A 14,884-nucleotide genomic window follows, 5' to 3' on the forward strand; every position below is an offset into this window, starting at 1 on the left:
CTACCAAATTTCTTTTATGACACAAATATGGTGCTGATACCAAAACCAGGAAGAATAAAAATAGAGAAAGAAAGGTATAGATTAATTTCCCTAATGAATATTAATGCAAACTTATTAAATAAAATACTAGCAAGGAGGTTGCAGCAACACATCACAAAGATCATACACTATGACCACGTGGGATTTATACCAGGAATGCAGGGCTGGTTCAATAGTAGGAAAATTGTAAGCATAATTGACCATATCAATAACAAAACCAACAGAAATCATATGATTATCTCAACAGATGCAGAAAAAGCTTTTGACAAAATACAACACATTCCTATTTTTAAAAGAAACACTAAAAACATAGGGTTAAATGAAGCTTTCTTTAAAATGATCATTATTATCTATCTAAAACCATCAGCAAGCACTATCTGTGATGGGTATAAGCTAGAAGCCTTTCCAATAAGATCGGGGTAAAGCAAGGATGCCCATTATCACTACTATTATTTGATATTATTCTAGAAATGCTAGCTGTAGCAATAAGAGAACAAAAAGAAATTGGAGAAATTAAAATAGGCAATAAGAAAACAACTGTCACTCTTTGTAGATTATATGATGTTATACTTAGAGAACCAATGAAAAAACTAGTTGAAACAATTAACAACTTTAGCAAAGTTGCAAGATATAAAATAAACCCATATAAATCATCAACATTTCTGTATATTGCCAACAAAGTTTATCAAGGAGAAATACAAAGAGAAATTCCATTTAAAAGAACTACAGACAACATAAAAATATTTGAGAATCTTCCTGTTAAGACAAACTGAGGAACTAAAGATATACCTCAGAGATATTGGAAGCTCAGTTCCAGACCACTGAAATAAAGTGAATATCCCAAGTAAGTGAATTACATGATTTTTTTTTGTTTCCCGATGCATATAAAAGTTAACTTTACACTATACTGTAGTTGATTAGGTATGTAATGGTATTATGTCTTTAAAAATGTAATACCTTAATTTAAAATACTTAATTGCTAAAGAATACTAATGATCTGAGCCTTCAGTGAGTCGAAATCTTTTTGCTAGTGAAGGGTCTTGCCTGGATGTTGATGGCTGCTGACCAGTCAGGGTGGTGGTTGCTGAAGGTGGGGGGGGGGGGGCTATGACAGTTTCTTAAAGTAAGACATCAATGAAGTCTGTTGCACTGATTAACTCTTCCTTACATTTGAATACTTAGAGGCTGTTGTAGGGATATTAATTGGCCTGATTTCAACATGGTGTCTCAGGGAACAGGGAGACCCAAGGAGAGGAAAAGAGATGGGAAATGGTTGGCTGGTGGAGCAGCCAGAACACATACAACATGATCAAGTTTGCCATTTTCTATGGGCACAATCTGTGGCCTCCCAAAGGAATTATAATAGTAACATTAAAGATTACAGACCACAGATCACCATAACGGGTATAATAATAATGATAAAAAAGTTGTGAAATATTGCAAGAATTACCAAAATGTGACACGAAGACACAACGTGAGCACATGCTACTGGGAAAATGGCACCAATAGACTTGCCCAATGCAAGGGTGCCGCAAACTTCCAATCTGTAAAAACAACATCACAATATCTGCAAAATGCAATAAAGCAAAGTGCAATAAAATGACACCATATACCAAGATGAGATTTTTATTACATTAAATTAAAAAGTTTGGCACAAACAGAACAAGTACATCCAAGATTAGAAAGAAAGCAAGAAACTGGGGGCGGGGGGGAATTTAACAAGTTTCTCTGATAAAGGCCTCATTATCAAATATATAAAGACCTGAGTCAAATTTAAAAGAATATAAGTCATTCCCCCAATTGATAAATGATCAAAGGATATGAAGAGGCAGTTTTCAGAAAAGAGAAATCAAAGCTATCTATAGTCATATAAAAATGCTCTATGTCAATATTGATTAGAGAAATGCAGATTAAAATAACTCCGGAGTACTCCCTCAGACCTATCAGATTAGCTAACCTAACAGAAAAGGAAAATGAGAAATGTTGGCGGGGATGTGGAACAACTGGGACACTAATGCACTGTTGGTGGAATGGTAAACTAGTCCAGCCATTCCAAAGAACAATTTAGAATTATGCATGAAAGGCTGTAAAACTGTGCATATCCTTTGACCCTGCAATACCATTACTAGCTCTGTATCCCAAAGAGATCAAAGGAAAAGGAAAAGGACCCATATGTCCAAAAATCTTTACAGCAGCTCTTTTTGTGGTGGCAAAGAACTGGCCATGGAGGGGATGCCCATCAACTGGGGAATGGCTTAACAAGTTTCAGTATATGCGTGTGATGGAATGCCATTGTGCTATAAGAAATGATGAGCAGGATAGTTTCAGAAAAAAACTGGAAAGACTTACATGAGCTGATGCAAAGTGAAGGCAACAGAACCAATAGAACAATGTATACAGTAACAGCAGTATTGTACAATCATCAGCTTGGAATGGCTTAGCTATTCTTAGCAATACAATGATCCAATACAGTTCTGAAGAACTTGTGATGAAAAATGTTATCCACCTTGAGAGAAAGAACTGATGGAATCTGAATGCAGATTGAAGAATAGTTTTTTACTTTCCTTATTTTTCTTTAAAACATGGCTAATTTGTATATATGTTTTGCATAATTTCACATGCACAATTTATATCATATTTCTTGCCTTCTCAATGGGTAGTTAAGAGTGGGAGGGAATTAGGAACTCAAAAAAATGTTCAATGAATGTTAAAATAAATAATAATTTTTAAAGTGACTATGTGACTTGCCCATGGTCACACAACTAGTAAGTGTCAGAGGCAGAATTCAAACTCAGGTCTTCATGATCCCAAGTTGAAGTTCAGCACTCTACCCACTACATCATCCTCTCTCTCTATCTCTCTGTCAGACTCTGTCTTTGTCTCTCTCTTTCCACCACCACTGCCTAGTTCATTCCACTCCTACACATAGGTATTCTTGCACAACACCTAGCACATGGCTGAGCACACAGTAGACACCCAGTAAGTCCTTTCAATGGAATGTGTGATTAGAATAGCTACAACCCTCATCCCTTTCCATTGGCCAATTTCTACCCTTCTCCTCACCCTTAACCCCTGTCTTTTTCCTTTATAATCAGGCCATACTGTCTCCTGCTCTATCTCCAGTGCATATGCAAGACTCTCATTCCCCATTCCTTCCCCCTTGGCCAGTGGCATTGGGGCCATTTGTCCTAGTGATCTAATTCCCCTAAATGTCTGGAATGAACCTAGCATCTTTCTATCTTGCCCTCCCTCATGAAAATAACTACTTCATTGCCAGTCGTGCCTGACACAATGGCACATATAGCAGTGAAGGGACATTTAGAGGGGCGTTGAGACCTTCATTACAACCCCAATATTAATTAATGAGACAAGACAAGTCTATATTTATACCTGTCAGGAAGAGAAGAATTATTGGTCTTCTCCAAGGCACATTCCACTCAGTAGATACAGGAATAAAAGTGTCAAATCTTTGCATAGCAGTTCCCATCATGGGATTTCCAAAAGCCCTCTCCAGTCAATCTTATTTGCTTACCAAAGCACTGCTCCTGGCCATTCCTGACTGTTTACATTCTCCTCACCCTTCAGGGTCTAGCTGAAGGGGTGACAACAGCTTCAACTGCTCGTATTCATAGGGCATTTTATAGCTTACAAAGCACTTTTCTCACAGCAACTTTTTTAAAACAGAGAATACAACTATGGTTTCCATTCCCATTTCACAGATGGGAATCCAGCCCTGGCTGTTCTTTCATGCTGTTGCCATACACACACAGCAGATCATATACTAGGAGGAGGAATACTGGATATTCCATGCTCCCCAGTGCCACTCCTAAACCCTCCTGCTGCCAACCTCACTGAACAGCTTCTCCTCCTTTGAGGTTGACTCCTTCCAGATTCATCATCCTATCTAGACCTTGCATGAACATGGGGAAGAGCCTTCTCCTCCTTGAGCCTTACCTTTCTCCTATATTAAGTAAGGAAAGTGGTTTTCCTCATGGTCCCTTCTAGCTTCTACCATCCTATAAGGAAAAATGTGTTGCCCGCAGTCATATGACTAGTGAGCACTGGAGTCGAAATTGAAGCCAGCTTTTCTGTTTCCAAGACTACTACACCACACTGCCATTCAGCTGAAAGTAGACGGTTGAAGTTAAGGGCAGGGTAGCAACAACCATATAGCAGGAGAAGTAGATCCTAGTCAATGAACCCCAGCTAGAAAGATGAGGATCAATCAGGCTATGGAGTTGAAAAGGGACTAATACCCTTTTAAGCAAAACAGTAAAATTAGCAGGCAAAGGTGGCCCAGAAGAAAGACTAACAGAAAAGGTCAATGATTCCTTTGTATTGAGGTGGGAAGCCAGAAAGGAACTGTGTGGAGCTACCCAAGGGAAGGGAGGGTATGTGGTGTGGTATATTAGCCAGCAAACTGTTTAGGATCTGGGGGATTTCTGAAGCTGTTCTTTATTGGGGTCAGGCATAGGGTCACAGCACAGGCCTTAGCGATGGTAGCAGTAGAACCATGACATGAAGAAGGGTGGTAGAGTGGAAAGAACACTGGATTTGGAGACAGGGATGCTGGATTGAATCATGTATCTGCTACTTCTTAGTTGTATGATCTTGGGCAAGCCATTTCCCTCTCTGACTCTTGATTTCCCTTTCCATAAAAAGAGTGAGTTGCACCAAATGACTTCCAAGATCCCTTCTAGTCATAAATAAAAGGATCCCAAGATCCACGTTGAGGTGGAGGATGGCTAGGGATCCAGGTTTAGAGCCACATGACCCAGAAACAATGGCAGTCTCTGGAGAGAAGATGATGTTCATGGTCAGAATTGCTGAACACTGCTTAAAGGGCCAGAGGTAGGAGAGCTAGCCACAGAAGAGGCTATGTTCCACTCAGGAGCCTGTAGCCAGAATGGACTTTGTTTTCTTTGAATGACTCAGCTCGCCTCGTTGAGCTTCCCTGGACGCTGGGGCTTGCTCTTCCGGGGCAGGACCAGAGCTTCCTGTGTGATGAGTCGTGGCGCTGGCTGAGGGGAGGTGTGTTAACGTGGTCTACGCTGGGGGAGGGGCCAAGTCAAGAACCAATCGGCCCTGGTCGTTCAGGCAGCGCTTGATGATGTCAAAAACTCTATAAGAGGGGAGAGGACAGCTTGAAGATCCTCCTTTCCTTTTCCGGTTGGAGCCAGAGACGCCTACAGCCGAAGCTGAGCTGCCGGTAGCAGAGCTGACTGGAGGCTAGTGGGTAATCTTCTTACCGTAGAGGGGAAGCATGTATACGATTTTGTCTTATACCATCTCGCTTCTCTGTGGCCTCCTGGTAACCCTTGTGAGGCGGACTTATTGGGCCTGGAAGCTTTTGATGAAAATATCAAAATGGGGACGCTGGTTTGTGGGATTGTTACTGTGGAGTGTAAATACATGCTTTAGTTCTCCTGCCTTCTGCCTAGAGAATTCCTTATATCCTGCGGTTCTGGACCTTTTAGGCACATATGAGATTCTCTTTGAAATCATAAATTCTGCCTTCCTAATATAGAGCCCAAACAGCCCCAAGTGGAGGAAAGCAGGAGGTGACTTATATGGTTCAGGAATCAGGGGGCTTGGCACCAGACATTCTGAAGACTTGGTTCAGACCAGGAGAATTTTACTTTGCTGTGTCTACTGAGCCATGGACACAGGAGAGTTTTTCAGCTTGATGGGGACCTGAAATCTCTTCAGTTGAAGATCTCCTGATGTCACTGTACTGCCCTTACTAACCTTCATAGCCCCTGTGGACTCTACATGTGGTCAAGTTCTCTAAGACAGGCCTTACCAATAACAGTCCAGTCTAAAACCAACAGATGCCTATTATTGCCAATGTATATATTAACCAAGAAGATCTGTAACTAGCGTGGGGCAACCGGACCATTGTCCTCGGCTACCAATATGAGGGGAGATGCTTTCTTCCTGCCACAACTACTGTCATATGCCTACCCTACTAGCCAGCCCATGCTGTTATGTGGCACAAGTATCCCCAGATTACCACCTGTAAGATGTTATTAGCTGGACTCCTCCCCCAAGTTCTGCCTTCCTCCAGACTGTCCACATGCCCAAGGTCAGATTGAAGGATCCTTTGTACCACTGCCCTGGCCTTACCCCTCCCCACTGCATTTGCACAGTATAACAATTTCTACTTAGAGCTTTGTACCAGGGTATCCCACAGATGAGTTTTGCTTACAGAAACCATCAAGTTGCAGCTGAGATGTGGGGGCAGAGTTGGAAGAAGAGCTGCCACTTCTCCAAGTTTATTTGCTTGATATAACCGGGGGTCTGTGCTAGAAAATCTGGTCTTTATTCCATTGAGAATGTTTGCTTGCTTACTAATCACCTCCTGAATGGGACCAATTAGCAGATCTTCCTGTTTTAAAAAGGCCATCTCCCTGCCATAGAATTTAGATGACTTACCCAAGTTGGTCACACAGGTAGTAAGCTTTGGAGACAGTATTCAAAACCTCTGACTCTAAGGAGAAGCATTCTTTCTGTTGGATCATAGGTAAACAAGGTCTTTTTGAGGAAGAAGAACCAAACTCATTCAATTTGGTCTCCCATGGACAGAACAAGGAGCAGTGGATTGCAGAGAAGCATGTTTGAGCTCACTGTAAGGATGTGTGTGTGTGTGTGAGAGAGAGAAAGAGAGAGAGACAGAGAGAGACAGAGACAGAGACAGAGAGAAGAGAAGAGAGGGACAGAGAGAGAGAGAAAGAGAGAGAGAGAGGGAGGGAGACAGAGAGACAGAGAGAGACAGAGACAGAGACAGAGACAGAAGAGAAGAGAAGAGAAGAGAAGAGAAGAGAAGAGAAGAGAAGAGAAGAGAAGAGAAGAGAAGAGAAGAGAAGAGAAGAGAGGGAACTTTTATAAAGAGATATTTACTGCGAATATATAGCAAGAAGGGCAAACACACCCCTGTTGAACTGGGGGCACACTCTTCCTTATACCACTTCAGCCCATAGGGAGAGTAGACTGAAAGCATTTGCCACAAAACATCTGCTTCAACAGGTTTTCTTCTGATTGTTGCATAGTCTACAAACAAAGTCCCTGTGGAAGGCAGCACCTTAGCTGCCTCTCTGATTCATAGCTGCCTGCTTCCCACAGGTTGTTCCTTGGAACTGCACTATCAGCTAACTGATAGAAGCTCTCATTGTAGTACTTCTTTGAGACGGCACCAAGTCATAGCCTTATCTGTTCCATCGACAATATTCATTCCCCTAAAAGCATGAAAGAACCATCACAAAGAAGCAAAGAACTGGGGAACCATTTTCATGGCCATGAGCAAGGCAGAGAGGTAGGCAGCTGGCTGCAGAAGACCAATGCTGCCACTGCTACTACCTCTGTCCCTATATGGAGGTTTACAGCAGTCTTTGCCTCATTCACTTCTGGGAAAGACAGACAGTTACATTGCCCAGTGAAAGTCAGTTCTGGCTCATGAGACCACGTTTTCAAACAATTATAACTAACCTACAGTGGGATAGGCTACCTTAGGTAGTGAGTTCCCTTTCAACAAGATATATTAAAGCAGACTAATAACCTCCTAGAAACAATTCTATTGATGGAATTCCTTCCCTGGTGAAAAGTTGTATTAGATAAGGTCAAAATTCCCCTTCATCTCCAAGCTTGTGAGCTGTATAAAGACAGAAGTGTTTCATCTGAGCAGTAGGCTGACTTAATGTTTGATGAAGAATGAATGAAAGAGATTGTGTTATTCTAAGGTGTCAGTAACTTCTGGACCTCTTTTGCCATTTGGGTTAATCTATTTTTAAGGTGTTATTTTCTTCAGTATTTTGGGGATCTCCTTTAGCAAGCTGTTGACTCATTTTTCATGATTTTCTTGCATCACTCTCATTTCTCTTCCCCAATTTTTCTTCTACTTCTCTTGCTTTATTTTCAAAATCCTTTTTGAGCTCTTCCATGGCCTGCAACCAATTCATATTTTTTCTTGGAGGCTTTAGATGTAGGAGCTTTGACTTTGTTGTTTTCTTCTGGTTGTATGTTTTGATTTTCCTTGTCCCCAAATTAAGATTCTATAGTCTGATTTTTTTTCCACTGCTTGCTCATTTTCCCAGCCAATTACTTGACTTTTTAGCTCTTTCACAAGGTAGGACTCTGCTTCCAGATTGGAGATTGCTCTGTCCTGAGCTTCAGGGGTTTGGGGCAGCTGTTTTCAGAGATATTTCTAGGGTCCTGTAAATTTTCAGCCCTTCCAAAGTGGTATGAGCAAAGGAGAGGTGTTTCCTCCTTTCCTGGCCTATGCTCTGGTCTGTGAGTGACCACAAGCACTCTTTTCTGCCTTGGAACTGTGAGGAGGATTCCCTGTCCACCACTGCCACAAGCTCTGCCACACCAGTGCTTCTCCCAGGACTGCCACCCAGGACTGTGACCCAGATCCAAGCAGGGCAAAGCAAGAGAATCCTGCCTCAGTGCCAGCAAAAAGATCCCTGGAATTTCTTTCTGATCAGCTGCTTGATTCCTCCACCATTTGTGGACCTGGAGCTCTGGAAGCAGCCACTGCTGCTGCTGCTGCTGCCACTGCCACGGCTGCCTCCACCACCCTGGCCCATGGGGTTAGATACCTAACAACTTAGGTTTTGAGCTGAGTGTCTAGGGTAGGGTTGTACCATCAACAGAAATTAGGAAATTAGGAAGTTAGTAAAAGGGGAAGGATTTGGAGGGTAAGGATTGGTCTAGATCGAGGGTGGGGAACCTGTGGCCTGGAAGTCACAGATTCTCCATCCCTGGTCTAGGTCTAACTTTAGTGTTCTATGACCTTATAAAGGCCCCAGATCAATGCCTCTATTCCAAGCCCTCATTCCCTATGGAGGAGGCTTCTTACCACCAAGAACTGCTTTCCATTTCCAAAGAAAGAGTAAATTGAGTGCCACTATCCAGAGGCCCCAAAATGGGGAGAAGACCCCACATGTATCACACCAGATGTCCCTCTGCCTCCTTCATCAGGAAGATGGAGCACCTATTACCCTCTCCAAGGCAGAGGGCTCAGTCTTGTGAGGGACAATGCAGCATGGATGGCCTGCTGAGAGTGTCCCATCTTCAGGACTTGGAGTTCGCTAATCCAACACCCAGCTTTTCCACTGGTGAGTTGGATGACTCCCAACTAGTGAATTCACTCCTTGGATCCTCAGTTTCCTTCTCTGTAAATTAGGAGTGACAATACTTGCACAGGCTGCTTTGCCATTTCTGTGTGGACCAAACAAGACACTGGATGTGAAGCATTTTGCCAAGGTAAGGCCCTACTCAAAAGCTTTACTTTTATTCTTTCTATTCCATTATTTATCTACTAGTTTATTCACTCACTTGTTCATTTAGGCATCCAGCATTTATTCCATGCTTATTATGTGGTGGCATTGTGTTTAACTGCTGAGGAGACAAAAAAGGGGGAAAACCCAGTCTGTGCCTTCAAGGTGTCAATATTCTAATGAGAGAAACAATGTGTGAATAATTATAAATAGACAAGAGAGTACTAGGAAGGTGATTTCAGGGAGGAAGACAATAGCGGTCTGGTGAAATGAGGGCAGAACCCTCCAGAAGGTAGGATTGAAGCTGAGTGATGAAGGAAGCCAGAGGAACTAGGAGAGAGGTGGGAAGGTAGAGCTTTCCAGGAATGTGGGACAGCTAGTGCAGAATCATAGAGAGTGGAGGTGGAGATGGAGGTGAGTTCAAGAACCAGCAAATAATCCAGGGTAGCCAGAGAGTGTGTGGAGAGGAGCAAAGTGTAAAAATACTGGAACGGTCAGGAGCGCCAGCTAGGGACGAGCTTCAAATAGCTCCCACCATAAAAAGCTTTATACTGGATCTTGGCGCTAAGAAGGAGCCACTGGAGTTTGTTGAGTGGATGGTGGTATGAGCAGACCTACACATCAGAGAAAAAGGACTTTGGCAACTGAGTGGAAAATGGATTCAAGGTGGGAAGACATGAAGCAAGGAGAACAATCAGAAAGTGATTGAAATGGTTCCAGTCAGAGATGGTGGAGATCTGAGCTATGACCACGGGAGTGAAGAAAACACAACATACATGAGAAATGTTGCAAAGGTTAAAATGACAAGATTTGGCAAGAGGGTGGACATGGGGGATGAGGGCATGGGAATGTTGAGGACGACTCCAAGATTGTGATCCTGGGTGACTGGGAAGATGGCGGGGCCCTTGGTAGTTACAAGGAAGTGCCAAAGAAGGAAGCATTGGGGGGAATAAGTAAAGAGTTCTGTTTGTGATATGTTGAATTTGAGACACCTATAAGATATCCAGTTCATGATACCCAAAAGCTAATTGGTGATGCATGAGTAGAGTTCATGAGAAAGACCAGGGCTGGATATATAGATTTGCAAATCATCTACATAGAGATGATCATTGATCCCTTGGGATCCTCTAAGGGAGATAATGGAATAAAAAGTGTGCCCAGGGCAGAGCCTTAGGAGATGCCCTCTGTTAGTGAGGGCATGGATGAAGGTCTAGGAAAGGAGAGTGAGAAGGAGCAGTTAGGCAGCCAGGTGGAGAATCAGGAGACAGACCACTCAGCTATTTGTGTCACAGAGCTGGGGCCACTTCCAGCACTCTGTTTTTTCCTATCATACCCCATGGCTTCCATTTTGTCTAAGACTAGGCTGGTTCATTATGCAACATCTAACCCAGGGCTGTCCAAAATGCCGCCTTATGTGGCTGCCTACAAGCATAGAAATTTACATAAATGCTTTAGTGAACAAAGCCCACCTACCGCAGAGCTCTCGCTAAAATGGCAAATCAAAATATCTTATCTATTGTTTCAATAAAAACCTAAGGTTGGACAGCCCTGATCGAACCTGTTTAAATGGTTCCAACAATTTAAATTCATCAGAATAAGGAGTTATGACCTCAGATCCCTCCCAGTGAAAAATTCATTGTCCCATAAAGTGAAAGAAGTTTGGTGTATGGATGCAAGAGAAGCCTGCACAGGCCATCATGCTGCCAGAATTTCCCTAACATATTCACAATGGAAAATACAAAATGGATTGGCCAGATATCCTGGAAATGCCAGCTATTCTTCACCTTCAAATAATCACAATTGGGACCATCATAAGGAATCCCTGTTCTATAGTGACTTGAGGCTTACAGGGTTTCTGCACAACAGCCTTGTGAGATAAGATTCATCATAGCCAAGGACAAACTAGACCCTCTGAGGAAAGATGGCTTCAAGCTTCTAGGTGGAACCTGGCAAAGAGCTAGAATACATGTAAGAAGAACAATATGCATCTCCCCACAAAGAGAACAGGGCTGCCAGGAGCCAGGAGCTATGAGCTGCCCATTTACCACATCTATTCTGCATCTTTGATCCCACTCTCTTGGACTCTGTAGGCTCAGCTAGGAACATGCTGTCATGCACATTTGGAAGATGTTTTGTACTGATGGTTCTTAGTGAATAACCCTTTCTAAAAACTAGGTCTGCCTGTCTAAGTGATATCAATTAATTGCCAAAGAGGGAAGCACATTGCTGGGGGCTCTTTGGCTAAAGATACCTCCCAGCTCTTCAGAATTAACCTTCAAGTCCTGGGGAAGGTATATCAGCTGCCCCCTTTGAACCCAAACTCCTAATGGATGCAGGATTGTGGAACAGAGCTCCAGAACTGGTATTTATTCTCAATATACAGTGATCCTTTGCCTCCCCACCAGCTTTTAACTGTCCTGTTTGTACCCATTCTGAGCCATACTGCAGCTAGAAGTCCATTCTACCAAGCCTCAGGAATCCACATGGCCAAATGTGTTCCTTGCTGTAGGATCTCTGGCTCATCTTCCTCAGGACTAATGCTTTCTGTATTTGTGTAGAATCCGCTGAGGTGTACATCTTACCTATGAGCTGCTTCCTTATATTCTGTCTCCTGTGAATTACTGTCTCTACTGCTATTCTTCTTCCTATAGTATCTATGGGACCTGGACAGTTTTCTCTTACCCTTTTCTTTCCAATGAAGGCCCTTTTGTTTCAGAGAAGGAAATGAGTGGCATAGTGAATTAATGCCAGACCTATGACAAGTACCCACTGGTCTTGACTCCCTGACGTCCGCCATTGATTCCTCTCCATGATCTTGCCTCGGATCACCTCTGGACAGTAACAGGAAGGCTTCACAAAGGTGGTGGCAATTTAAGTTGGGCATAGAAGGAGAGGATGGATTCAGCAGACAGTGATGGGGGTGAGAGCTGGTATAGGGAACTACATGAGTAAAGGCACAGAGGGAGGAAAGGCTGTGGAGTGTGTGAGATGCAGTTCAGCGCAACAAACAAAGCTTGGCACTGAGGAGAGAAGAACGGTGATGACAAAGACTCTATCCCAGAAGAAGCAATGAGGAGACAAGGGCCTATGGGACAAAAGCAGATGAAAGACCAAAGCAAAGCGCTCAGAGAAATTGGGGGAAAGTAGAATACTTAACTCCTAAGTAGTAATGCAGTACAGTGGGACAAACATTGACCTTGGAGGAGCCACGGGAGATGGATTCAGATCCTGCCTCCAACATTTACTCCTTGTGGGCCCTTGAACAAGTGAAAACAACCCTGTGGGCCTCAGTTTCCTCATCTGTAAAAAAAGGAGGTTGGACACAATAAGCTCTAAGGCCTAAGGCTACAATCCTATGATCCTATGACCTGAGGGAGCAAAGATGGGCAGGAAGGATTCACAGAAAGTGTAGCATCTGAACTGGAAGAAAAGGCTAGGGATTGGCCCTCCCAGCTCTGACATTCCCTGTTCTAAGGCCCTCCCAGCTCTGACATCCCCTGTTCTCAGGCCCCTCCCAGCCCTGACCTTCCCTGTTCTCAGGCCCCTCCCAGCTCTGACCTCCCCTGTTCTCAGGCCCCTCCCAGCTCTGACCTTCTCTATTCTCAGGCCCCTCCCAGCTCTGACATCCCCTGTTCTCAGGCCCCTCCCAGCTCTGACATCCCCTGTTCTAAAGCCCCTCCCAGCTCTGACATTCCCTGTTCTCAGGCCCCTCCCAACTCTGACATTTCATACTCTCTGATATTCTATGAGAGGGAAGATCTAGTGTGGCAGGAAGATAAGACCCTTGTGGAGGAATTGTAGTCAGAACATAGAGGGCTCAGAACAGCAAACTAAAGATTCCACTTACTGCCAATCTAGCCTGTCTATTGAGCCAGTAACTTTTCAATCGATTTATCAATGAGCATTTGTTAAGCACAGATTACCTGCCAGCCCACCCTGGGTTCAAATCCTGCTTCTGATGAAGAGAGAATGTGAGACCCTAGGCAAGTCACTTGAACCCCTCAATGCCACCATCCAAAATTAGGCTAAGTTTCAGAGAACGCTGCAATGGAAGAAAAAGTCTCCTCACGGAGCTTCCCTACCCTGATGCGATCACTCAACGTCAGTCATTGTGCTGGGATAAAAACCAGAACTGAAATAGTCCCTGCCCTCAGGAGACTTCCATTCTAATGAGGAAGCTCATTTCTTAGGCAGGGCTTTAGAAAGAGCATTCGGCTTCATGGCCCACCTGGATAGGAGCAGGTTAAAGGTGCCGGTGAGGGAAAGGGCATGGAGGGGGAGGAAGACCCTCTCTCGTTGATATCGTGGGAAATGGAGGGGTGGGGTGAATTAAAAAATGGCAGCAAGTTAGGGAGCTGCAGCATTTTAAAAACCCTATGGATACACGCACTAAATCACTGGCCCCAGGTACACGCTGGCTCTCTCCAGCTTCAAAGATAAAGTGCCCTCCAGAAAGAGACTCGCGTTAATACAACAATCCTCGGCGCTGATCCTGCTCCAGAGCTGTCCCGCTAGTCTGTCATCCCGCTCCGAGCATATGTTACCCACGACAGTTGGGATGACTCCTCCGGGGAGACCTTCTTGCCTTTTATTTTTTAGACAAACTGACAGTTATGATCTTCTGGTTTGGTATCAGGCTGTCACATCATCGTCAAGTGTTGCCTCGGTACTCATAATGGGAGTGGGGGAGGAGACGATTTTTGTGGCTCTGAAACTGGAGGATGAGGGGAGGGCTGCCCCCGCCCCGGCCCTGGGCTCTGGACAGCAGTGTTCAGTGCAACTGGACTGATTTTTTAAAATCTTATTTAATGTTTTACTTTTTACCAATTACACCAATTTTAACATTCTTTTTTTTTTTTCGAATTTTGAGTTCCAAATTCTTTCCCTCCCTTCCCTCCTCTCCCCCATCCCCATTGAGAAGGCAAGTGATTTGAGGGAGGTTGTACATGTGTAGTCAGGAAAAACACATTTCCATGTAAGTCATTCTGTGAAAGAAAATACAGACAAAAAAATAAGAAAAATAAAGAAAGTAAAGAAAAAGTATCTTTGGTCTGCATTCAGGCCCTACTAGTTCTTTGTCTGGAGATGGACAGTGCCTTTCACTGTAAGTCCTGCAGAATTGTCTTGGATCATTGCAATATAGAGAATAGCTGTTATTCATAATAGATCATCACACAATGTTGCTGTTACTGTGTACAAGGTTCTCCTGGTTCGGCTTGTTTCACTTTGCATCAGTCATAGAAGTTTCCATGTTTTTTTCTGAGAGCATCCTGCTCATCATTTCTTATGGCACAATAGTATTCCATCACAATCATATACAACTTGTTCAGCCATTCCCCAACTGATGGGCATCCCCTCAATTTCCAATTCTTTGCCACCACTAAAAGAGCTGCTAGAAATATTTTTGTACACATAGGTCCTTTTCTGTGTGTGTGTGTGTATGTGTGTGTGTGTGTGTTTTGGGGTTTTTTTTCTAAATCTTGTGTTATCCTGACTGTGGCTTCACAGTGTTTGAATCATTTCCTTTTGGCTGCTTGAAGTATTTTCTCCTTAAACTGAAAAGTCTG

This window comes from Trichosurus vulpecula, chromosome 5 (genome assembly GCF_011100635.1).
Source record: "Trichosurus vulpecula isolate mTriVul1 chromosome 5, mTriVul1.pri, whole genome shotgun sequence".
In the NCBI taxonomy this organism is placed as follows: Eukaryota; Metazoa; Chordata; class Mammalia; order Diprotodontia; family Phalangeridae; genus Trichosurus; species Trichosurus vulpecula.